At 42.5% G+C, this 26,132-nt stretch overlaps 1 protein-coding gene across 4 annotated transcripts in view; it reads right to left on the minus strand.

The window, feature by feature from the left end:
* LOC125458709 (gamma-aminobutyric acid receptor subunit alpha-3-like) overlaps nt 1-26,132 on the minus strand; it is a 287,238-nt gene that overhangs the window by 220,658 nt on the left and 40,448 nt on the right. The window contains exons 1-2 of one of the 4 annotated variants that reach the window (XM_048544196.2): nt 14,800-14,852; nt 13,824-14,398 (exon numbers count right to left, since the gene is read on the minus strand). The exons of 1 other annotated variant lie outside the window; for it this stretch is intronic. The gene's annotated coding sequence lies outside the window, so the exon portion shown is untranslated. Of the gene's footprint in view, nt 1-13,823; nt 14,440-14,799; nt 14,853-26,132 lie in introns of those variants that run through there. 2 more of the 4 variants (XM_048544197.2, XM_059651518.1) reach the window with 2 other exon arrangements.

The following is a 26,132-nucleotide window of genomic DNA, read 5'->3' on the forward strand; positions in this document are numbered from 1 at the left end:
ACATCTGGGAGGGGAAGACGTTTTGTCGTTTTGGACGTTTTGTTTCAGGAGCCAGTCATGCCTGGTAGATTAAGTCCTTTAAAATCAGTCAGTGGTCAGGGACAACAGGGAGCAACTGCAAGTGAAGCAGGTAGATGATTCCTGCATTCAGGAACAGAGGGGCCACAGCTCTTGACCTTGTCCAACAGGTTCAAGGTATTTGCTCACTGACTGGATGAGGAACAGAGTTGTAGGGAGGCTGAGCCAGCTGGCCATGGCAGTGTGGTATAGGAAGCTATTCAAGAAGGGGGAGCAAAAAGATGTGTTATTTGTAGCAGATTCTATAATTTGGGGAATGGGTAGCATACTTCTTTAAGCAGGATCAAGAGTCCTGTATGAAATTTTGCCTGCTCGGTGACAGGGCAAAGGAAATCTCCGACCAGCTTGAAAGGATATCAGAGAGGAAGGGGGAGGATCTAGTTAAGGTTCACCTCAGGGTAAACAACATGGGCAAAATGAGGAAAGAGGACTTGTTTGAGGATTATCAGGAACTAGGAACTAATTTAAAGAACAGGTCCTCAAGGGTTCCAATCTCCACATTACTGCTGAAGCCACATGCAAATTGGCACAGCGATGCAAGAATAAGGGAAGTAAACATATGGCTAAAGGAGTGGTGTGGGAAAGAGGGGCTCCTTTTCATGGGGCACTGACATCAGAATTAGAACAGAAGGGATCTGTACCGTTGGGATGATCCCCACCTCAATCGAGCTGGGACGAATGTTCTAACAAAAAGGGTAAACAGGGTCATCAGCACGACTTTAAACTAGAAAGTGGGAGGTGAAGGGAAGCATAAAACTCCAAGAAGTATAATGGCCAATGGGAAACAAAGCCTCAGGTTAACATCTGTTGGGTTGGATTCAACTGCATGTAGAAATGTAAAAAAATATTGAAAGCTCAGGAGAGGTTATTAAAGTCTCCATCCCGAAAACAACATAGGACACAGCGGTTGGAAAGGTTTAGGAATCCAATTTCAAGTACATTAGATAAAGGGATGACAATGAGAACAGGGACGGTAAACACAAGACAGAAGGTGTTGGACCTGAATGTACACAGTGTACGAAATAAAGTAAATGAGCTTGTGGCACAGATTGAAAAAGGAAGGTATGGTGGTGGGCATTATGGAGACATGGCGACAAGAGGATCAAGATTGGGAGCTAAATATCTAAGGATATACAGCCTATTGAAAATACAGGCAAATAGGTAGAGGGGATGTGGTTGCCTTATTAGCAAGAAATGAAATTAAATTGATGGCAAGAAAAGACATAGGGTCAGATGATGTCAAGTCTGTGTGGGTAGAATTGAGGAATGGGAGACATGTACAGGCCTCAAAACAGTAGTCAGGATGTAGGGTACAAGAGACACCGGGAGATAGAAAGGGCGTGTAAGAAAGGCAAGGTTACAGTGATCACAGGGGATTTCAGTATGCAGCTGGACTGGGAAATCAGGTTGGCAGTGGATCACAAGGAAAGGAATTTGTGGAAGGCTATGAGGTGGCTTTTTTTTTAGATTAGATTCCCTACAGTGTGGAAACAGGCCCTTTGGCCCAACAAGTCCACACCGCCACTTGAAGCATCCCATCCAGACCCATCCCCCTATAACCCACACAGCCTTGAACACTACAGGCAATTTAACATGGCTAATCCACCTCACCTGCACATTTTTGGACTGTGGGAGGAAACCCACGCAGCCATGGGGAGAATGTGAAAACTCCACACAGACAGTCACCCAAGGCGGGAATCAAACCCGGGTCCCTGGCGCTGTGAGGCTGCAGTGCTAACCACTGAGCCACCGTGCCGTCCTTTCTGGAGCAGCTCGTGATGGACCCCATTAGGGAACAGGCAATTCTGGATTTATTGATGTGCAATGATGCAGACTTGATAAAAGAGCTCAAGGTGAAGGAACCCTTGGGAGGTAGTGACTAATTTGACAGAATTTGTTCTGCAATTTGAGATGGAGAAGTTGAAATCAGATATAATGGGATTACAGTTGAATCAACACAACTACAGAAGCATGAGAGAGGAGCTGGCCGGAACTGACCAGGAGAAGGATCCCGACCCAAAAAGGCAATTTTCCTCCTCCTCTGATGTTGCCTGGCCTTCTGTGTTCCTCCAGCTCCACACTGTGTTATCTCTGACTCCAGCATGTGCAGTTCTTACTACCTCCTCAGGATGGCAGCTGGTGACTAGTGGTACTCTACAAGGGTCATTGTTGGGACTACAACTTTTCATTTTATACATGATGATCTGGATGAAGGAACTGTGGGTATTCTGGCTAAGTTTTTAAATGATACAAAGATAGGCAAAGGGACAGGTAGTATTGAGGAGACAGGGAGGCTACAGAAGGATTTAGATAGGTTAGAAGAGTGGGCAAAGAGGTGGCTGATGGACTGCAACATAGGAAAGTGCGAGGTCACACACCTTGGCAGGAGGAATAGAGGCACACATTATTTTCTAAACAAGGAGAAAATTCAGAAACCTGAAGTGCAAGGGGATGTAGTAGTTCTAGTCCAGGATTCTCTGAAGGTTGACTTGCTGGTTGAGTCAGCAGTTGGGAAGGCAAATACAGTATCGGCATTTATTTCAAGAGGAGGAGAATATAACAGCAGGGGTGTGTTTCTGGGGCTTTCTAAGGCTCTGGTCAGACCACATTTAGAATATCGTGGCAATTTTTGACCCCATGTCTCAGGAAGGATAATCTGGCCCGAGAATGGGTCCAGAGGAAGTTCACGAGAATGATCCCAGGAATGAAAGGCTTAAAATATGATGAATATTTGAGAACTCTGGATCTATACTCAATGATGTTTAGTAGGATGAGGGGAGATCTAATTGAAATTCACAGATTACTTAAAAGCCTGGATAGAGTGGAAGAGTGGAAGATGGTCGGCACAACATTGTGGGCTGAAGGGCCTGTTCTGTGCTGTACTGTTCTATGTATCTATGTTTTCATTAGCAGGAGAGACTAGGACCCGGAGGCACAGCTTTGGAGTAAAGAGAAAATCCTTTAAAATGGAAATGAGGAGAAACTTCTTCAGCTAGACAATAGTGAATTTTTGGAATTCATTGCCACAGAAAGTTGTGGACACTAGGTCATTTGAGTATAATTAAGCAGAGATCGATAGGTTCTTTATTGTTAAAGGTTCAAAGGTTATGGGGAGAAGGTGGAAGAAGGGGTTTGAGAAACTTATCAGCCATGATTGAATGGTTGTGCAGGCTCGATGGGCCAAATGGCCTAATTTCTGCTCATTTGTCTTATAGTCTATGGTCTTTCACTGTTACAAGGTCAAAAATACTGGAACTATCTCCATAACATCATTGTGGATGCATCCATTCAACAAGACTGCAGCAGTTCAAAACGATGGCTCATCGTCACATTCTCAAGGATATACAATGCTGAATTTATCACCAAAACTCTCACCCACAGAAGAATAAACAAAATACTGGATCAAAATCATGAATGTCAGAGCAATCTTAAACCATAACAGAGATGTTCATCAAAACCGATACCAATCATTTTATCATCAAGAATGGATCTCTTTGTGGAGAAAAGGGTTAACTATTAGTCAAAGAGTAGTGACTGAGCATATCTTTAATTACCTATGGCATAGTGATTTCAAATCAAATAGAACTAGTACTGGACTCTGTGGGGTTCCACTGATGTTCTCTCTTTCCATCCTCTGTGTAGAGTTATGTTCAGTAAAACCTGTTCATGTTAATTCAACAGAACCAAGACCAGATCATGTTACATGGTGGCCGTGGTGACTCCGGGCATCCCTATGACCAATGAGGCAGTTCATCCAGCATGAGAAATGCAGGCTCTACACAGCCAAGTAAATTAGCAACATACGTCATCAGTGAAAGCATCGTCTCGTGACATCGCTAATGTTACTGCCATGTGAAAATGAAAATATTTGATCACATTTACATACAAAGCTTTCAATGAAATGCTATCAGTGCAATTGCACACGTATCTCCTCAATAGGTTTAAAGGCAAGTGTCATTAGTGTCATCACAATCATGTGTAATCAACTAAATTACCTCCTTGTGGTACCAATGAAATAGAGCACAGAACATAGGACATTACAGCGCAGCACAGGCCCTTCGGCCCTCGATGTTGCGCCAACCTGTGCAACCAATCTGAAGCCCATCTAACTTACACTATTCTATTATCATCCGTATGTTTATCCAACAACCATTTAAATGCCCTTAAAGTTATCGAGTCTACTACTGTTGCAGGCAGGGCATTCCACACCCTTACTACTCTCTGAGTAAAGAATCTACCTCTGACATCTGTCCTATATCTATCACCCCTCATTGTAAAGCTATGGCCCCTCATGCTAGCCATCACCATCAGAGGAAAAAGGCTCTCACTGTCCACCCTATCCAATCCTCTGATCATCCTGTATGTCTCTATTAAGTCATCTCTTAACCTTCTTTTCTCTAACAAAAACAGCCTCAAGTCCCTCAGCCTTTCCTCATAAGACCTTCCCTCCATACCAGGCAACATCCTGGTAAATCTCCTCTGCACCCTTTCCAATGCTTCCACATCCTTCCTATAATACGGCAATCAGAACTGTACACAATACTCCTAGTGTGGCAGCACCAGAGTTTTGTACAGCTGCTACATGACATCATGCTTCCAAAACTCAATCCCTCTACCAATAAAACCTAACACACTGTACACCTTCTTAACAACCCTATCAACCTGGGTGGAAACTTTCAGGGATCTATGCTCATGGACACTGAGATCCCTCTGCTTGTCCACACTACCAATAATCTTAACATTAGGCCAGTACTCTGTATTTCTGTTACTCCTTCCAAAATGAATCACCTCACACTTCTCGGCATCAAACTCCATTTGCCACCTCTCAGCCCAGCTCTGAAGCTTATCTATGTCCCTCTGTACCCTGCAACATCCTTCCACACTATCTGCAACTTCACTGACTTTAGTGTCATATGCAAATTTACTAACCCATCTTTCTACATCCTCATCCGGGTCATTTATAAAAATGACAAACAGCAGTGGTCTCTAAACAGATCCTTGTGGTACACCACTAGTAACTGAAGTACACCACTAGTAACACCAGGATGAACATTTCCCATCAACAACCACCCTCTGTCTTCTTACAGCTAGCTAATTTCTGATCCAAACCGCTAAACCACCCTCAATCCCATGTCTCCTAATTTTCTGCAATTGCCTACCGTGGGGGACCTTATCAGATGTTTTACTGAAATCCACATACACCACATCAACCGCTTTACCCTCATCCACCTGGTTAGTCACTTTCTCAAAGAACTCAATAAGGTTTGTGACGCACAACCCACCCTCCACAAAACCGTGTTGACTATCTCTAATCAAATTATTCCATTCTCGATGATTATAAATCCCAGCTCTTATAATGCTTTCCAACACTTTCCCCACAACAGAAATAAGGCTCACTGGTCTATAATTACCAGGGTTGTCTCTGCTACCCTTCTTGATCAAGTGGACGACATTTGCTATCCTCCAGTCTTCTGGCACTATCCCTGTAGACAACGATGAAATAAAGATCAAAGCCAAAGGCCCTGTAATCTCCTCCCTACATTCCCAGAAGAATCCCACCCGGCCCAAGGGACTTATCTATTTTCATATTTTCCAGAATTGCTAACACCTCCTCCTTATGAACCTCAATAGTGATAATACAACCAAGCATCATCAATAAAATTTCAGCCATTAGTGGAATTATAATCTTGTATCGTCAGTGGCATGGCACAATGTGTCATCTGTTATATTACAACCTGCGACAAAATCTTTCTAGTCCCATTCTATCCATTTAAAGGTGCTAGCCAGCAATCTGTGAATATTGCAACATTCAGGGAGTCGGGTATTCTGATGTTTATGTTCAACTGCTCAGAGGGCTGTGGCATTGAACCCTACCGAGGAACAAATGCATAGTTTGTGGTAAGATATTCGGTAAGTCATTTAGAATAGCTCAAAGGTTTAGTCATTGGGCACAGCAAGTCAGTAATTAGTCAAAGGAGAATTCCTCGTCAGTGAGGTACTATGGAAAAAGACAAGAGTTCAATCCTGCTTAAACACTTACGATTCAGGAGAAGCCTTTTGACACAGAGACAGTATTGGGGTCCTAGAAGCTTTTGGAATAAGCTGTGTGTCATTTACAGTACAATGCAGCTAAGACTCGGAGTGAAGGAAGCCCATAAGCTTTGTGCAGCTGATGAGCACTGGAGTTCAGAAAATCCTGGGGTAGTTCTAGCTTGGTGAAATTGCTGTCCATGAAAAAGCTATAGTTGTGATTACACTACAGTTTCAAGAATCCAGGGGAGCATAGACCCAAGAAAGGAGGGTGAGGTACCAAAGCACAAGTAGTCTTTGAGACAGTCTAAAATGGAATAGTTTTTGAGAGTGTTCTCAGCTAGGTCTTCACAAGAAAACATAAAATAATTCCCTGCAAACTTCTAATGAGTGTTGAAAGCCTACAATTTTATCGTTGTCTGGGGATAGTTGTGAAATCTGTTTGGTCTTCACTGACCAGGTTTGTTACCCATATTTACCTCATGTTAAATCAAGATATTATAAGATAAATTGTATAGAAATGCAGATGGTTTTATTTCTCTAAAATTCTTTCATCATGTTTTTGTTGCTTTTCCAAAACTGTAGAATCTGGTGATTTTAAATTCTTAATGAATACCTGGGATCTTACGTTTTATCTACTTTAACAGGAAGATCCTTGGCCAGATTGTTAAGTAATTTGGTGGTCTTGGTCTGAGATCATAACATTATTGCTTCAACTAAATTATACCCCTGAACTAGCAACAAAATTACAAGATGTGCCATCAGTGACATTACAACCAGAATTACACCAATGCGTCATCAATGAAATTATAGCAGTTTGATTTTCATCAACTAAATTCCATCCATTTATCATTGAAATTACATCCATGTGTTATCAGTGAAATTACATCCAAGCATCATCAATGAAATTACATCCATGCATCTTCAATGAATTTACATCCATGCATTATCAGTGATATTCAGGCATGTCACCAATTAAATGATATCCTTGAAATTAAAACCAAATATTGTCAATGCAACTACATGACACCTCATCAGTAACATTAGAGTCAAAATTACCAGTGACATTCAGACAAGTACCATCAATGAAATTAATGGAATGTGTCATTAAAGAAATTGAGAAATAGGTCATTGATGGGGATTCAGCCATTTATCATTGGCAATATTATAATCAATAGTCATTAATGACAATAGCTGTGTACCCTCAATGAGATTGCAGCTACACACTCTTTGTGACATTTCATCCATGTATTGTCAACTACATTGCTGCCCTTTAATAATGTGCATTTAATGTCATGAAATATTATTACTTATCAATAATATTATATTCCAAGTCTATTAAGTACATCTGAAGTAGCTTCTGGTAGAGCATTATGTACTATCAATGTTAGCCATCCACGTTTAATGTTAGTAGAGTCAAATTCACAGTTTAGTGTAATGAGTGACATATATGGTACCAAAGTCATAATCAATAATGATATTCCAACCATGTCCCATCACTGATATCTCACCAACATTTCATTAAACCTGTGTCATCAGTGACATTAGTCATTTTCTGCTTGTGGAACGTAATACTGATTATGCAATGAAAGTATAGCCAAGTGTAAACTGACATATTTTAAAATAATGCCTTTTCTTTGATTATTTCAAAATAATTTACCACCAACAGCACTTTTTTATTCACAAAGAGTTACATCACAGTCCATTGCTTTCACTGAGACACAATCCAAATGAGATAACATCATGGCCATCACTAATACAATGACCAACAGCCTTGGAGGCAGCCATGTGTAACCAGTAATATCAGTCAATCAGAATCTGTGATACCAATGACCTACCAACCATGGGTCATCAGTGACATCACAGCAATGTGATATCACAGCCATGGATCATCAATGACATCACAACTTTGTGTCACAAGAGGACATGGATTATTGACCCTACAATATGCTTAGGCATTCAATAAGATTATTACTCCTGTGGTCTCGTCTCAATCTAACTTCCCTGTCTCACCTCCAATAAGTCTTGCTTTCTTTAACTATTAAAAATCTCTCTCTCAGCTTAAGGAAATTCTATGGCCAAGCTTCTACTTTCTTGGGAAGAAAATTCCACAGTCTAGTGCTATGAAAGAAGAAATTCTCCCTCATCTCCATCTTAAATTGTGTCCTGCTGGTAGTCACCTCTCAAGAGGAAACATCTTTTCAAATCCAATCCCATCAAGTCCTGTCAGGATCTTATAGGTTTCAGTAAGATCACCTCTCGATCTGCCAAACTGCACTGGGTAAAGGCCTAATCTATTCAACACATCTCCATAGAAGAACACCTCATCCCAAATATGAATTGATAGAATTTTCTCTGAACTGCTTTTAGGAAGGCACTGTGGCACTATGGTTAGCTGTGCTGCCTCACGGCACCAGGTAACCATGTTGAATTCCATCCTTGAGCAATTGTGTGGAGTTTCACATTCTCACTGTGTCTGTGTGGGTTTCCTCTGGGTGCTCCAATTTCCACCCACAGTCTAAAAATGTGCAGATTGAATGAATTGGCCATGCCACATTGTGTGTAGTATCCAGGAATGTGCGGCTAGGTGAATTAGCTATGGGCAATGCAGGGCTACAGGGATAGGGTGGAGGGGGTTTTGCCTGGGTGGGATGCTCTTCAGAGGGTTGGTGTAGACTTGATGGGCTGAATGGTCTGCATCCACAATGTCGGGATTCTTTGATTCTATTTATTTATTTAAACAGGTAAACAAAACTTGTACATAGTACAAGTGATTGTGATTTCCCCAATGCCCTGTATAGCTACAGCAAAACACCTTACTTTTACACTACATTTTCCTAATGGCAACAGTATGTTACTTTCCTAATTAACATACCTATCTCAATGATATTCACATAATAGGACACCAAGATCCCTCTGCAACATGGAGTTCCGTAATATCTCTCCATTTACACAGATTACTACAGTTTTGTTCTTGCTGCCAAAGTGAACGATCTCACATTTTGCCACATTTTAGTTCACCTGCCAACTTTTTGCCCAATCAACACACCTGTCTAGATTCTTTATCCTCTACTTTATTTTGAAAAAAAAGACAAATATTTCCTTATTTTAATAGACACCATCAGAAAATAAATATACCATATATGTTTGATACCTGCATTCATGTCTCTGATATGGATCCTAAATAACTGAGACCCCATTACTGTTGCTGTTGCACTCAAATTGTTCAAGTCTGCCAATCAGCCTACCTATTCCAAACTTCATGTTTTTCAGGCAATAATTATCTATGCTAATATGATTACCCTTACACCATGTGCTTGTATCCTGTGCACCAGCCTTTAAAGTGCCTTTTGGATTCCAGTTTACCAATCTACCTGTCTCCCTTATTCACTTTGCAGATCTACCCTTACTCTAACAAACTAGTTGAATGTGATATCCTTTCCACCAAACCATATTGATGCTGTCTGATTACATTGTGATTTTCTAAGTATTGTGCCATAATCTTCTCATTAAAGGGTTCTAGCAATTAGTTAAGTTAAATGGCCTTTACATTTTAGCTTTCCATCTTTCTGTCTCTCTCTTTTCTTGAATCAAGGTGTTACATTGGCTACTTTCCAATATGAATGGGTCCATTCCAAAATCTGAAGAATGTTAGAAAGTTATAACCAATGCATCAGCTACCTTTGCAGCCATTCCTTTTAAGGCCTTAGGAAGCTGACAATCTGGTCTCTTTTCTTCTTATTCATTCACAAGATGTGGACACCACTGTTTAGGCTAGCAATTATTGCCCATCCCAAATTACCTAGAGGGCAGTCAACCACATTGTTGTTATTGGGGATATGTCAGCATCATTTCCTTGATGATGGTGATTGTTTTAAATTCCTCCTTGTTAATCATCTCATGATTTTCAACTGTGTCTGGGAAATTTTCTAAGTTTTCTATGACAAAGACAACAAAAAAACCTTTTCAAAGACTCCACAGTTTTTTTTTCTATCAGCCAATTCCAAATTCACCAGCCAGAAGATCTGCACTAGTTTTAGTTATCACTTTTCTATTTAAATTCACACTGAAATTTTATATACTTTTATATGTTAGCTCACTCATTCATATATTCTACTTTCTCTTTCAAAAATAAAACTAATTTCATATCTAATCTCTGACTAACTACAAAATTTTATCCATCACATACGGTTTAGAACATAGAACATAGAACAGTACAGCACAGAACAGGCCCTTCAGCCCACAATGTTGTGCCGACTATTGATCCTCATGTATGCACCCTCAAATTTCTGTGACCATATGCATGTCCAGCAGTCTCTTAAATGACCCCAATGACCTTGCTTCCACAACTGCTGCTGGCAACGCATTCCATGCTCTCACAACTCTCTGCGTAAAGAACCTGCCTCTGACATCCCCTCTATACTTTCCACCAACCAGCTTAAAACTATGACCCCTCGTGCTAGCCATTTCTGCCCTGGGAAATAGTCTCTGGCTATCGACTCTATCTATGCCTCTCATTATCTTGTATACCTCAATTAGGTCCCCTCTCCTCCTCCTTTTCTCCAATGAAAAGAGACCGAGCTCAGTCAACCTCTCTTCATAAGATAAGCCCTCCAGTCCAGGCAGCATCCTGGTAAACCTCCTCTGAACCCTCTCCAAAGCATCCACATCTTTCCTATAATAGGGCGCCCAGAACTGGACGCAGTATTCCAAGTGCGGTCTAACCAAAGTTTTATAGAGCTGCAACAAGATCTCACGACTCTTAAACTCAATCCCCCTGTTAATGAAAGCCAAAACACCATATGCTTTCTTAACAACCCTGTCCACTTGGGTGGCCATTTTAAGGGATCTATGTATCTGCACACCAAGATCCCTCTGTTCCTCCACGCTGCCAAGAATCCTATCCTTAATCCTGTACTCAGCTTTCAAATTCGACCTTCCAAAATGCATCACCTCGCATTTATCCAGGTTGAACTCCATCTGCCACCTCTCAGCCCATCTCTGCATCCTGTCAATGTCCCGCTGCAGCCTACAACAGCCCTCTACACTGTCAACGACACCTCCGACCTTTGTGTCGTCTGCAAACTTGCTGACCCATCCTTCAATTCCCTCGTCCAAGTCATTAATAAAAATTACAAACAGTAGAGGCCCAAGGACAGAGCCCTGTGGAACCCCACTCACCACTGACTTCCAGGCAGAATATTTTCCTTCTACTACCACTCGCTGTCTTCTGTTGGCCAGCCAATTCTGTATCCAAGCAGCTAAGTTCCCCTGTATCCCATTCCTCCTGACCTTCTGAATGAGCCTTCCATGGGGAACCTTATCAAATGCCTTACTGAAGTCCATATACACCACATCCACAGCTTGACCCTCATCAACCTTACTAGTCACATCCTCAAAAAACTCGATAAGGTTTGTAAGGCATGACCTACCCCTCACAAAGCCGTGTTGACTGTATTTGATCAAGCCATGCTCTTCCAGTTTCTTGCAATCTGATCTCTGACATCTTTATGTAGCCATAGATGGTGTATATTTCTTGGAGAGACTTTTTTTTTTCTTATTGGGATAATTTTTTGCTGAGTTAAATGATTCTTTGAAAGTCCACAACTGAATTGCTTTATTTCAACATTTTAACCTAGATTTCCTGTTTATTTTGTCTAGCTCTGCCTTTGTATCATTACAATCATCTTTAATCCAGGTTAAAACACTAGTCTCAGACCCACACTTCTCCCTGCATACTCTATTGTATGTGTAGCTGCTTTTAGGTATGTAAAAAATTACTGCCACAAATGACCTCATACCATTACTATTGCTTATCTCTATCCAAACTGATTAATCATCTTACCCTTGCAGGTCAAGCTCCCCTCTCACTGATGTACTAATTACATTCTTAAATAGCAGAGCTAGTCTGACATCTTTTCCTATGTACTTAACTTCCTGGAATGTCAAATATCCTTTAATACTCAAGCCCCAGCCTTGGTCACCCTGTAGCCATGTCTACAGTATGACTATATATGGATCTCTGTACAAACAATTCATCCATTTTGGTACTAATGCTGCGTGTCTAGGTACAGAACTTCTAACTTTGTCTTTTCACCCTGTTTTCAATGTTTGGAATTTTCTGCTGATATTTTCTTAAGTTTGTGATTTCTGTACCTCCTTGCCACACTTTGGCTATCATTCGCAAAACTACTACGTACTACATTACTTTGGTGTATCCCTTTGAGATACCACATCATATCTCACATGATGCTTTCGTCCAACTACTTAGCTGAAAGCCATGACATCAGAGGCATGTGACACCATGTGGCATGAGCAACCTCAGATTGGCACAATAAATGTTTTCTTCAAGCTGGTGATGTATTAACCCCGCAGGACATCACTGTATGTGGGCTTCTGTTATTTGGCCTGTGTTTTCAAAGCTGCTTATTACACCCAGCAGACTTAGATTTGTTGTAACTGCCCAGATGGGTGTGAGCAAGCCAATGAAAGGATAATCAGCTCTCCTGCAGAACAGCAGTTCCCGAAATTTCGTAGTGAAGGGGTTTTGCATCTCAAATAAACGTCTGGCTTGTTGTCACTTTTCGATTATTGTCAACTCTGCGTGGGAACGATATGATTAGTGCCTGTGGTGTAGTCAGTGCTTTCGGTTTAAATAAATAAATCAAAGACATTTAAAAAGTAAATCATGTCAGTTGTTTATTGCGTTGCTAGAACAGAATGAAGATAAATTATATTTTATCGGGATGTAAATAAGGTCCGTACGCAGAAACTGTCGGAACCTTCATTGTGTAAAATTCGAGGTCACTTTTTGTGAACTCAAGGGACTGGGATCTTTTTAACAGGTGGTGTGTTCATAGCTTGCGCCGTGACTATGATGAAATCAGACGAACCCATTTGAGCTTCTAACTATGACAAAACACAAAAGGGTGCAGATGTGTACAACATGGGCACAGCAGCAGAAGGAAAAGGAAACCGTGTCTTCCTGGAATACTTCAAACTGAGCGAACCTTCAGATCCTACAGTCACAAAATCTACCTCTTCTGCAAATGCACATGCCACAAACACTTGGCTCGATCCCTGTCGTCCCGTATCATTTTTTTTACTGCATGTTTACATCATAATCTTAGCATGGAGAGCACAATGAAATGTCGAGCAGAGCTGGCACTCTGCTGTATCCTGTATTTAGGAGGAAACTGCAGAAGTGAATCCAGCGCTGATTAAAGCTGCAGAAACATACACCAATCGAAACGATTTGCTTTTCTTTATAAATAGTCACTTGGATCAGTGCTTACTATAGCTGTACCTTTCAAATGCAGTCTCTGTGCTTGTGGCTACATGACTGTCCAGCTGTCAGAAGTTGATCATAATTTAGAATTTTTTTTCTTTTATTCCGTCCAGCTTCAATGCCTACATTCCCCAACACCTTCAAAACATACTCTTTTTGAACTTGAATTTTAAACAGGGTGTTTTGTTGGGCGTATAGTTCCTCAGTTAGAAGTCAGAACCGAACTCAGCGTATTTAAACGTTGAATTATTGCTTAATGGGGACCTTCTCGCGATTCACGTTAAAGGTACATTCTCAGAATACATCAGCATTATGCTTTCCTTCGGGCTCTGAGTTTCGCCCCATAGTTTAACTCACTGTTTTACAATATATTCAAACATAAAAGAGACCTTTATTTAAAAAAGAACTGATACATATTACTGCTCACCTTTCAAAATGATTTATATTCCCAACACCCTTTGGATAACGGAAAGCAATTACTTTGTTTCATCCATCCTGTACTCCTCTTGCTCTCTCTCCCTCTCTCCATTCTTTGAAGCTAGATCTCTAAAACATATTTGTGGAGCCGTCCCTTCTGTACTTCAAACTGAGAGCGTATTTTTCAAATAAACTGATTCAGTCTAGAGTCGACATGCTGCAATTCAAACCCTATGCATTAACACATTTTCAGATCCATGGTCACTGCACTCTGACACTTCCAGCCAGCTGGATGCTGACGTTTGAAGATGCTGACTTTTTCAGACAATCCTTGAATATTATTTTGTCTGGAATTGGAATCACAAATTCAAACATCTCCTCTCCTCTGACAGAATGCACTGCATTCAGCTCAAACAGCAGCCCAGACTAGCACTGCAAGCAGACTACACAATAAGCAATCGCTCAGCTCTTACCAGTGCCGGAATTTTTTTTAAAAATGCATATCCTCGTGTTGGTGCAGTCTTACTAATATCCCACAGTGTGTCTGCGAGACGTTGTTTCTGGAAAGAAACGAATATGTATTTGCTGCTTTTTTTTTCTCCCCCACTGTCAGTGGCAGATCAGATTCCCCCTGGAGGTGGAATCAGTGATGTCTGACCTGTTAAAATCACCAAATGCACAAACACAGAGACACACATGGACAGAAACACACACACACATAGACACACAAACAGAGCAAAACATGCATGCACACCAAAAGGCACACAAAGACACACGCATGCTTTCTCTTACGCCCCACACATACACCTTGCCACAGAAACACACTCCTATGTACAATAATTAGAAGACATTGGAATTTCAAAGCCGATGCACAGATGTCACCTACATACACAACATACACACGCAGACCCACATTCACCATGTACAGATGGTCGCAAAGCCACCAACTCACATACAAGTTTGGATGCAAACACACGCGCACTCACGTCCACACCGCACAAATACTCCCTTCCCCCGCAATGGACCATAAAAATATAACACACGCACACATGCAAGAGCAAACATACACAGGCATACACACATTACACACACAGTCTAGACACATTTCCTTTTGCACACATCACCCTGACTCCCTGTTTCAATTCTATTTACATTCATCAGGCCCAATCTTGTTTATCTGGTGCACTTAATACCCACTGAGGAATTATAAAGAGGGATTTTCCATTACTATGGTAACTGATATAAGGCTGATGAAGCATCTTCCACATCATTCACCTTTTTCTTTTCACTTTATGTTTTATTTTCATCTGTTATCTGACCTTCATCCTTTTCTTTTAATTTCTACGAATTTTTTTATCTCTATTGCTTCCTAAATCTTAAGATTTCTCCAATTCTTTTATTCCAATTCCATTTTTTGCTCTGTTGCCCTTTGCTGTTCTACATCCCTCGCCATGTGTCAGACATGTCACTACCCAAAGAGTCTGTGTGATCCTGATAATCGATGCACTGAAATACTAAGATTGGAGTTTCACTTTCATCCAATTTGTGCTTGACAAAGATTAATTAAAGGAAAAATGGACAGAATATCTTTGACCCTTAATTAGACTGGAGATTGCACAATGTCTGTTATCATATATTCACAGCTTGTTGAAAGTGACTGAGAAGCAGCTGTTTGGCAAGCCTCATTTTTGAATAAACAGAAACATGAGTACAAAAGAATGACATCACAAACCAAGAAGGCAATATCAGGACTAACTGGGGAATGCATGATGAGATGCCAGATAGAGACCCTAGGGACAGAGAATAATGCTCAATAAAGAGAGACAATAGAAACATGTTGCAGACAGTTGAGAGTTTATACGCGACAGAGCTAGATACAATTTTAGGTGTGGCAAAATTCAACATCATAAAATGCATTATGCTACAGCAAAGAATGATATGCATGTCTTTCTGTTCACAGGACACAAGCACATGAATAAGGCCAGAACTTGTTGCCCATTCTTGCACTTTTGTAGTCAAGATGGTGAACTGAATTTTTTAAACAATTGCAGACCATTTCGAGCAAGAACAGAAATATCATTTCAGGATTTTAACCCAATGATAGTAAAGGAACAGCAACATAGTTCCAAGTTAGTGTGCACTTGAAGAGGAACTTTTATGACTTGGTGGTGTTCTTATGCAGCTCCTGCCCTTGTTCTTCGAGGTTGTTGAAAATGCAAGTTTAGAAGGTGCTGTCAAAGGAGCCCTGGTGAGTTATGGCAGTGCATTTTGTTGATGGTGCATACTGCTGCCACTGTGCGTTGACGGTGGAATCAGTGAATTTTGAAAGTGTTGGATGTTGCGCCAATCAACCTGACTGCTTTATCCAGGGTAGTGTTAATTAGTGATAATGGGAATTGCAGATGCTGGAGAATCCAAGATAACGAAATGTGAGGCTGGATGAACACAGCAGGCCCAGCAGCATCTCTGGAGCACAAAAGCTGGCATTTCGGGCCTAGACCCTTCATCAGAGAGGGGGATGAGGTGAGGGTTCTGGAATAAATAGGGAGAGAGGGGGAGGCGGACCGAAGATGGAGAGAAAAGATAGGTGGAGAGGAGAGGATAGGTGGGGAGGTAGGGAGGGTGTAGGTCAGTCCAGGGAAGATGGACAGGTCAAGGAGGTGGGATGAGGCTAGTAGGTAGGAGATGGAGGTGCGGCTTGGGGTGGGAGGAAGGGATGGGTGAGAGGAAGAACAGGTTAGGGAGGCAGAGACAGGTTGGACTGGTTTTGGGATGCAGTGGGTGGGGGGGAAGCGCTGGGCTGGTTGTGTGGTGCAGTGGGGGGAGGGGACGAACTGGGCTGGTTTTGGGATGCGGTGGGGGAAGGGGAGATTTTGAAGCTGGTGAAGTCCACATTGATACCATTGGGCTGCAGGGTTCCCAAGTGGAATATGAGTTGCTGTTCCTGCAACCTTCGGGTGGCATCATTGTGGCACTGCAGGAGGCCCATGATGGACATGTCATCTAAAGAATGGGAGGGTGAGTGGAAATGGTTTGCGACTGGGAGGTGCAGTTGTTTATTGCGAACCGAGCGGAGGTGTTCTGCAAAGTGGTCCCCAAGCCTCCGCTTGGTTTCCCCAATGTAGAGGAAGCCACACCGGGTACAGTGGATGCAGTATACCACATTGGCAGATGTGCAGGTGAACCTCTGCTTAATGTGGAAAGTCATCTTGGGGCCTGGGATAGGGGTGAGGGAGGAGGTGTGGGGGCAAGTGTAGCATTTCCTGTGGTTGCAGGGGAAGGTGCCGGGTGTGGTGGGGTTGGAGGGCAGTGTGGAGCGAACAAGGGATATATTTTGTGTGGCAACGCTGCGGTATACAGCTTGGAGAAAGTTGCCTTTGGAGTCCTCAACATTGTTTCAGGCTTCTGTTAAGGTGCAAACATGGACAAACAAACTCCTACTGACTTCCCCGAGCTGATCAATCAGTGCTCGTCCATCATGAGCACTGCTCAGAGTAGAAACGACACTGAAGATATTTTGGGTGGGACAAATGAATGGGCTGGTTACAGCAAAGGCAATAAGTACCATCCACATTATATGTTAGAGCTGAAGACTCGTTCTCAAGAACTGGCCAGGCTTCTAGCCGATATAATATATTGCATCCACAACAGTGGTATCGACCAACAAAGTTGAAAATTGCCCAGATGTGGTTATTGACAAAAAAAGGACAAATCATGAGTGAATTTTTGAAGGAAGGTGGGTGGGAGGAGGTGTATTCTAGGTAGCTGTGGGAGTCGGTGGGCTTGAAATGGACATCAGTTACAAGCTCAGAGATAATGGGAACTGCAGATGCTGGAGAGTTCCAAGATAATAAAATGTGAGGCTGGATGAACACAGCAGGCCAAGCAGCATCTCAGGAGCACAAAAGCTGACGTTTCAGGCCTAGACCCTTCATCAGAGAGGGTCTCTGATGAAGGGTCTAGGCCCGAAACGTCAGCTTTTATGCTCCTGAGATGCTGCTTGGCCTGCTGTGTTCATCCAGCCTCACATTTTATTATCAGTTACAAGCTGGTTGCCTGAGATGGAGACTGAGAGATCCAGGAAGGTGAGGGATGTGCTGGAGGTGGCCCAGGTGAACTGAAGGTTGGGGTGGAAGGTGTTGGTGAAGTGGATGAACTGTTCGAGCTCCTCTGGGGAGCAAGAGGCGGCGCCGATACAGTCATCAATGTAACGGAGGAAGAGGTGGGGTTTGGGGCCTGTGTAGGTGCGGAAAAGGGACTGTTCCACGTAACCTACAAAGAAGCAGGTGCCCATGGCCACCCCCTTAGTCTGTAGGAAGTGGTAGGAATCGAAAGAGAAGTTGTTGAGGGTGAGGACGAGTTTGGCTAGGCGGATGAGGGTGTCGGTGGAGGGGGACTGGTCGGGCCTGCGGGACAGGAAGAAGCGGAGGGCCCTGAGGCCATCTGCCTGCGGAATGCAGGTGTATAGGGACTGGAAGTCCATGGTGAAAATGAGGTGTTGGGGGCCAGGGAATAGGAAGTCCTGGAGGAGGTGGAGGGCGTGGGTGGTGTCATGGACGTCGGTAGGGAGTTCCTGGACCAAAGGGGAGAAAATGGAGTCCAGATAGTTGGAGATGAGTTCGGTGGAGCAGGAGCAGGCTGAGACGATGGGTCGACCAGGGCAGGCAGGTTTGTGGATTTTGGGAAGGAGATAGAAGCAGGCCGTGCAGGGTTGGGGAACAATGAGGTTGGAGGCTGTGGGTGGGAGGTCCCCTGAGGTGATGAGGTCATGAATGGTGTTGGAGATGATGGTTTGGTGCTCGGGTGTGGGGTCATGATCGAGGGGGCGGTAGGAGGTGGTGTCGGAGAGTTGGCATCTGGCCTCGGCGATGTAGAGGTCAGTGCACCATACTACCACTGCGCCACCCTTGTCTGCGGGTTTGATGGTGAGGTTGGAGTTGGACCGGAGGGAGCGGAGGGCTGCCCGTTCTGCGGGGGAGAGGTTAGAGTGGGTGAGAGGGGTGGAGAGGTTGAGGTGGTTAATGTCTCGCCGGCAGTTAGAGATGAAGAAGTCGAGGGAGGGTAGGAGGCCTGGGGGTGGTGTCCAGGAGGAGGACTTGTGTTGGAAGCGGGTGAAGGGGTCAGTGGAGGGAGGGTTAGGTTCCCAGTTGCACCTCCATCTCCTACCTACTAACCTCATCCCACCTCCTTGACCTGTCCGTCTTCCCTGGACTGACCTATCCCCTCCCTACCTCCCCACCCATACTCTCCTCTCCACCTATCTTCTTTTCTCTCCATCTTCGGTCCGCCTCCCCCTCTCTCCCTATTTATTCCAGAACCCTCACCCTATCCCCCTCTCTGATGAAGGGTCTAGGCCCGAAACGTCAGCTTTTGTGCTCCTGAGATGCTGCTGGGCCTGCTGTGTTCATCCAGCCTCACATTTCGTTATCTAGTGTTAACTAGTGTTGTTGGAGTTGCATTTATCCAGACAAGTAGGGAGTACTCCATCAAACTCCTGACTTGTTCCTTGTAGATGGTGGACAAGCTTTGGGGGAATCTGAAGGTGACCTACTTGCTGTGAGTTTTCTGGGTTGTGACCTCCTCCTGAAAAGTATTTATCCAGTTGTTTAGGTTTCTGGTCAGTGGTAACCTTAAGAATGTAGAGGCTGGGGGAATTCAGTAATTATAATGCTGAGCAGCAACAAGATGTGATGGTTCGATACAGTCCTTTTTTCTACAGAAATGTAACTTGCTACTTTCAGCATAAGACTGGATATTGCCCAGGTCTTGCTGTATTTGTTCATGGGCTGCTTCAGTGCCTGCAGAATTGCAAATAATGCTGAACTTTGTGCAATCATCAGTGAACATCCCCAATTCTGATCTTTCTATAGAAGGAAGTCATTGATGAAGCAGCTGAAGATGTTTAGGCCTAGGACACTACACTGAGTAACTCCTGCAGAGATATGCTGGAGCTGGGAGGGCTGACCTCCAACAACCATAACCATCTTCCTTTCTTCCAGGTATGACACCAACCATCAGAGTTTTCTCCTTCAATCCTATTGATTCTAATTCTACTCAGATCCTTTGCATCACATGGGGTCAAATACTGCTGATGTCAAGATGTCCCATCTCATCACTGGAATTCAGATCATTTGTTCATATTTGAAACACGGTTGTAATGTGGTCTGGCTGAGTGGTCATGGCAGATGCTAAACTAAATGTTGCTGAGTAGGTAATTGGTGAGTGTGCATTGCTTGGTATGACAGGTCAGCACAACATTGAGGGCCGAAGGGCCTGTACTGTGCTGTAATGTTCTATGTAGTAATGATGACAGTTTCGCTCATTCATGGGCTGCGGTCGTGATTGGCAAGGTTAACATTTATTGTCAGAGATAGCAAGAACTGTAGATGCTGGGGTCAGAGTCAACATGGTGTGGACCCGGAGGAACACAGCAGGTCAGGCAGCATCAGAGGAACAGGAAAGTCCCTACTCGAAACATTGACGTTAACATTTCTTCTTTATCACTAATTGCAATGGTTAAGATGTTGATGAGCTGTTATCTTCAACCATTGAAGTTCTTGTGGTGTTGGGATGGCGGTCTTTTGGGGTGCCCCAGTGACACTGAAGGAATGCTGATACAGTTCCACCATCAAGTAGATTGTGGCTTGGAAGGGAACTGAAGGTGACTGTGTTTCCAAATATCAGCTGCCCTTGTCCTTCCAGATCGTCATGAACATGAGGCACTGAAACATGTCTCAATGATGAGTTGCTGCACTGTGTCTTGCTGATGGTATATTGGGTTTGAATGGTTATAAACAACAGGTTTCAATATGTAAAATGTAAAGGCACTATAGCCCTGCTCCCTCATTAGGGAGAGACAACAGATAATGGTGTAACCAGGGGTTCACCACGTCTTAGGCAAGGGGAGAGGTTGAGAAGGCAGGGCTTTCGTACTAACCCCAGCTGATGTATGACTTGAGTCTGCACTCTGCATGGTAAACCACCCGTCTGGCCAAATGAGCTAACCAACTCAACTAGTTCTACAATCCATTGATTATTTATGGTTTTGGTCTTGTACCACTCTGCTCATAGACTCACAGAGGATGCTATTTGTTCCATCAAATTTATAATGGTTTTTCAATCCGGTCTGTCTCATTCACCCACTCTCACCACGTTGTATTTTTCAGGGTTATTTCAGTCAGTGTCCATCCAAATTTCTTTGAAATTGTTGATCTATTTTGTTTGTATAACCCCCACCTCCACCCCACAGTTGTGTTACGGGATTATAGATCATGCAATTCATACCTCATGCAATTCATACATTTTGCTGTCTCCACATGCTCCAAGCAGGTTAAATTTGCATGTTTGTGTGTTACTGTTAAGCTTAAAGAGTCTAACTAACAGGAGCTCTAACCTTTGGAGAGGGCAAAGTTTACATTTACACTATTCAGTAAACTGCAGCAGGAGGCACTCATAAAAATATATTCTACATCTGTTCTATTACCCTAATGTATATATGTTACATATTCAATTAGATTAGATTCCCTACAGTGTAGAAACAGGCCCTTCAGCTCTACAAGTCCACACCGCCCCCCAGCAGCATCCCACCCAGACCCACAGTCCCACAACCCACACTCCCTGAACACCACGGGCAATTCAGCATGGCCAACCCACCTAGCCTGCACATCTTTGGACTGTGGGAGGAAACCGGAGCACCCAGAGAAACCCACGCAGACACGGGGAGAATATGCCAACTCTGCACAGACAGTTGCCCAAGGCTGGAATCGAACCTGTGTCCTTGGATATGATCTGCCTGAATAGCATGCAAAATAATACTTTTCACTGTACCTTGGTACATGTGACAATAATAAATCAAATCAGGCCAATGTCCAGCAAATTGACATAACAGTGAGCCGCTTATGGAGCATTCCCTCACAATGTTGCTTTCTTTCATTTGTTGTGCAGTCTATTTATTTAACTGGCTTCAAATATCTGACATTGTTGCTGAAGACGGATAAGTAGTGCATGGATTGTTTGTCAACATATGGATTGCTGGGTCTTTGAAATAGAACATTGGTTCTGAACTCTCCACCTGCGTCCTGCACATCCTTCTCTCTCTGTTTTCCTGTAAAGGGTTGATTCTTTTACCCAGCCCACTTGTGGTCTCGCATGTTAGATATGTGGTCTCCTAGCAACTAGATGGATTGTATGGAGCAAATCTTGATCCATGTGCTTCTCTCCATTCTGTGATTTATGTCTTTGAATTGCTGAAACAATATTCACCTTAGCTTTCCCCCATCAACATTTTTCTCTACAATTTTTCTGTGATTCTAATGCTGGAACAATGCATGTTGGGTTACCTTGACCATTAGTGTCAGAGTAAAATACTGCCAAATTCTCTCATTGCTATTCTGATAAGTATCTGTTATATGTTATTCTAATTTTCTCAGCTTTATGTACAAACCCAGGTCCGTCCAATCGAAATGTTAAATACATATTGCAACACCAATCGTTCAATGTATGCCTCACACACATTTTTTACATCAGCCTTACTGTTCAACCTAATTCTGCCACATCTGTCATTCTGTGTAAGTTATGACAGGTATTATTCTAAGTAGTACTCTCACATCTATCTATCTTGTTCTTACACCTATCATTCTACCTCACACCAATACCCATCAGTCTACCAGTCTGTCACGCCTATCCCTTATCTCTTATCTCCTTACATTTATTGTTCTAATTAACTGTCAAGCCCATCATTGTATGTAATTCTTATACCATGCTTCTGCCTTACACTGACAATGTTATCATTCAACGAAATAAAAACATAATTAGTAACAGGGAGACATCACAGCCAGAGGCTGCAAATTCAACTCAACCAAAGGTTCTGAACTGTGAATAATTGTATCAAAAGTGAAAACTCTCAGTTAGTGCAAAAAAACAGACAGACACAATTTTAGCCCCATCTTCAGCCCAAAGGATGTTTTAATCAACAAAGCCAATTGGTGAAGGATGATACTGGAGTCAATCTTTGCTTAGTCTTACATTTATTTACTGAGAGATAAATTACTAGCATGCACCTCTGACCTCAACTATGCCACAGTTGCAGTATGTGTCTCTTTATATTCTTTTGAACTATAAATTAAAATGAAAGAATCAAACCGTGCTAACCAAGTTTAAGAATAACAGTCCCTTAAAAGGACACATGAATTTCTGAATTTTTGATAATTAATTTGTTGGAAATGTTATGATAGACCACTGGGGCAGCTGGGATTTTAACTTGGGCCAGGTAGGGACACTCCATTACTCCTGACATACTCAAAGTTCGTCAAGTAGGAATGAGACCAACATAATTTGTACAAATTACATGGCATTATGAACGTGCATTAATTTGCTGAATCAGAAATGATTAGCAGAGCTGACACCTGATCACAATCAGATCAGGTGTATTGCAAAACTTTGTGGGAAGCTGGGAAGTTATTGCTGGGACCCTTGTTGAGATATTTGTATCATCTATAGCCACGAGTAGGTGCCAGAAGGCTGGAAGTTGGCTAATGTGGTCCCATTATTTAGGAAAGATGGCAAGGAAAAGCCAAGGAACTATAGATTCGTGAGCCTGGCATCAGTGGTGGACAAATTGTTGGAGGGAATCCTGAGGGACAGGATTTATATCTATTTGGAAATGCAAGGACTGATTATGGATAGTCAGCATGGCTTTATGCATGGGAAATCATGTCTCATTGAATTGATTTTTTTTAAGAAGTGACAAAGAAGTTTTGAAGAAGGCAGAGTGATGGACTTTGTCTATGTGGACTTCAGCAAGATATTTGACAAGGTTCTGCATGGTAGACTGGTTCGCAAGGTTCGATCACATGGAATCCCCAAAGACTTGAATATCCATTTGGATACAATATCGGCTTGAAAGTAGGAAACAGAGCATGGTGGTGGAGGATTGTTTTTCACTGGAGACCTGTGACCAGCGATCTGTTGCAGTGATTGTTGGTTTGATGATGGGTCATTGATTTTTGGTATTTACATAAATTTGGTATTTACTATAGGATTTAGTCATGTTGCAGTTGATGCCAAAATTGATGATGCACTGGACAGTGAAGAAGGCTATCTCAGAATACAATGGCACCTTAATAGATAGGCAGATGGCCCAAGGAGTGGAAGATGGAATCTAATTTAGATAAGAATACATTTTATTGAAGAAAATCAGGGTAAGTCTTATACACTTAATGGTAAGTTCGAGGGGAGTGTTGCTGAACAAAGAAGCCTTGGGGTGCAGGTTCATTGCTCCTTAAAGGTGAAGTCACAGGTTTTATAGGATAGTGAAGAAGGTATTTGGTACACCTGCCTTTATTGATCAATTCTTGGGTATAGGAGTTGGGAGGCCATGCTGCAGCTGTACAAGTCATTCTTATGTCACTTTCGGAATACTGCGTGCAATTCTGGTCTCCTTGCTACAGGAAAAATGTCAAGCTTGAAAGGGTGCAGAAAAGATTCACAAGCATGTAGCTAGGGTTGGAGCATTTGAGAATAGGCAAAGGTTGAATAGGTTGGGGCTATTTCCTCTGGAGCATTGGAGGGTGACCTTGTAGAGGTTTATAAAATCATAAGGGGCTTGAATAGCCAAGGACTTTTTCCCAGCATAGGGGAGTCCAAAGCTAAAGGACATAGGTTTAAGGTGAGAAGGGACAGTTTAAAAGAGATATAAAATGGGCGAAATTTTCAGGCAGATGGTGAAGCATGTATGACATGCGCTGCCAGAGGAAATGGAGGAGGATGCAACAACATTTAAAAGTCATTGAGATGGAATGTGAATAGATGTGCTTATCGAGGCATTGGCCAAATGCTGGCAAATGGGACTGGACTAATTTGGGACATCTTGTAGGCATGGATTGAAGGATTTGTTTCTTTGCTGTGCAACTGTGTGAATGTATGACTCGAAAAGCAATTTAAGTTTCCCGTTAGTTAGTCCTTGATGTATGCCATGTTTAAAGCCTTTCAATTAAAGTCAATTCTAGAAGAAGGGTCTAGGCCCGAAACGTCAGCCTTCCTGCTCCTCTGATACTGCTTGGCCTGCTGTGTTCATCCAGCTCTACACCATGTTATCTCAGATTCTCCAGCGTCCGCAGTTCCTACAATCTCTATACATACATGCAAATTATGTTTAATATGCACAGAAATTGCTGGAAAAGCTCAGCAGGTCTGCCAGCATCTACGAAGAGAAATCAGAGTTAACATTTCGGGTCTGAGGAAGGGTCACTGCACCTGAAACGTTAACTCTGATTTCTCTTCACAGATGCTGCCTGACCTGCTGAATTTTTCCAGCAATTTCTGTGTTTGTTTCTGATTTACAGCATCCATAGGTTCTTTTGCTTTTTACATTGTCAAGTTTTAGATTTACATTGGAAGAATGGTGCTTCATTTTGTGATCTGTGAATGTCACTAAAAGATTGGTCCCCTGATTAAAAGTCCGTTCACTAATAGTTAAGCTGCATTAAAGTTTGGGTATGATTGCTGAGTACATTCATCTCAATGTAAGGATGGAGAATATTTGCGGATGCACATTTTAAGTTGAAGATGTTCATGCAAATATATATTGACTAAAGTTTATTCATGTACCTTATAAAAAAAATTCAGCTTGAAGCATGACAATGAACAGTTGCTATGGTATCTAACTGTGCGCACATTTGAACACTTTCAAAACACTTGGATTTAATTGCATTACTGCTGAAAATTGGTCTCGATTTATGGAGTTTCAATTAAAGATTCACAGCCTTGTGTTAAATCAAAAGTAAAACAAAAAAAAACTTGTTTCAGTGTTTTTGACATCTAGAAATGACCTCAGGTAATTCATAGGGAGCTGTAGCAAATAAAATCTGACATCTCCCCAGCAAAACATAGTGATATAAAATAAAACAAAACACGTGGAGGCATTAAGTTCCCATGGGATTATTTGTGTATTGGAAACAGAGTTAAGGGGTAAAATCTTTCACACTCTGGTGACAAGCCTGAAGGCAGAGAGGGAACGTGATTAGGCAGGGTGGCAGCGCACCTTTGTGGAATTAAGTCTTGGGGGAAATCCTTTCCTGGCTCTCCTGGCATTGAGATGCTAACTGTTTAATAACCACCACTGGGTATGGTGCCACTGCTGCTAAGATTAATCCCACGGCAGGTGGGCCTATCTCTCCACAGTGTATTGCTGCAGTTAAAACCCATGCAGTGAGTTCGTTATTGCTTGGGGGAGAAACACAGAGTTCCTCCAAAGACATTGAGTGCCCAACTGAAAAGCAACACATCAGGAAAGGGAAACACCGAAATCCAGCCTTCCCTC

Source organism: Stegostoma tigrinum, chromosome 15 (assembly GCF_030684315.1).
Source record: "Stegostoma tigrinum isolate sSteTig4 chromosome 15, sSteTig4.hap1, whole genome shotgun sequence".
Lineage (NCBI taxonomy): Eukaryota > Metazoa > Chordata > Chondrichthyes > Orectolobiformes > Stegostomatidae > Stegostoma > Stegostoma tigrinum.